Source organism: Piliocolobus tephrosceles, chromosome 21 (assembly GCF_002776525.5).
Source record: "Piliocolobus tephrosceles isolate RC106 chromosome 21, ASM277652v3, whole genome shotgun sequence".
In the NCBI taxonomy this organism is placed as follows: domain Eukaryota; kingdom Metazoa; phylum Chordata; class Mammalia; order Primates; family Cercopithecidae; genus Piliocolobus; species Piliocolobus tephrosceles.
In genome coordinates, this window is record NC_045454.1 from 40,475,347 (window position 1) to 40,475,787 (window position 441).

The window sequence follows — 441 nt, forward strand, 5'->3', positions numbered from 1 at the left end:
AGCTGGAATTACAGGCACCCGCCACCACGCCCAGCTAATTTTTGTATTTTTAGTAGAGACAGGGTTTCATCATGTTGGCCAGGCTGGTCTTGAACTCCTGACTTCAGGTGATCTACCCGCCTCAGCCTCCCAAAGTGCTGGGATTATAGGCGTGAGCCACTGTGCCCAATCTATTTTTAGCATTTTTATTGAGAATTCCTTTTTTATTTTTTTGAGACTCACTCTGTCGCCCAGGCTGGAGTGTAGTGGCACAATCTTAGCTCACTGCAACCTCCACCTACTGGGTTCAAGCGATTCTCCTGCCTCAGCCTCCCAAGCAGTTGGGATTACAGGTGCCCACCACCACGCCCGGCTAAGTTTTATGTCTTTTTAGTAGAAAGAGGGTTTCACCATATTGGCCAGGCTGGTCTCAAACTTCTTTTTTTTTTTTTTTTTTTTTTT

The 441-nt window shown here is 46.0% G+C and overlaps 1 protein-coding gene across 2 annotated transcripts in view; it reads left to right on the forward strand.

Annotated features, from left to right (window-relative positions):
- The window catches only part of MAN2B1 (mannosidase alpha class 2B member 1), a 73,197-nt gene that overhangs the window by 4,534 nt on the left and 68,222 nt on the right, over positions 1–441 (forward strand). The window lies entirely within an intron of this gene.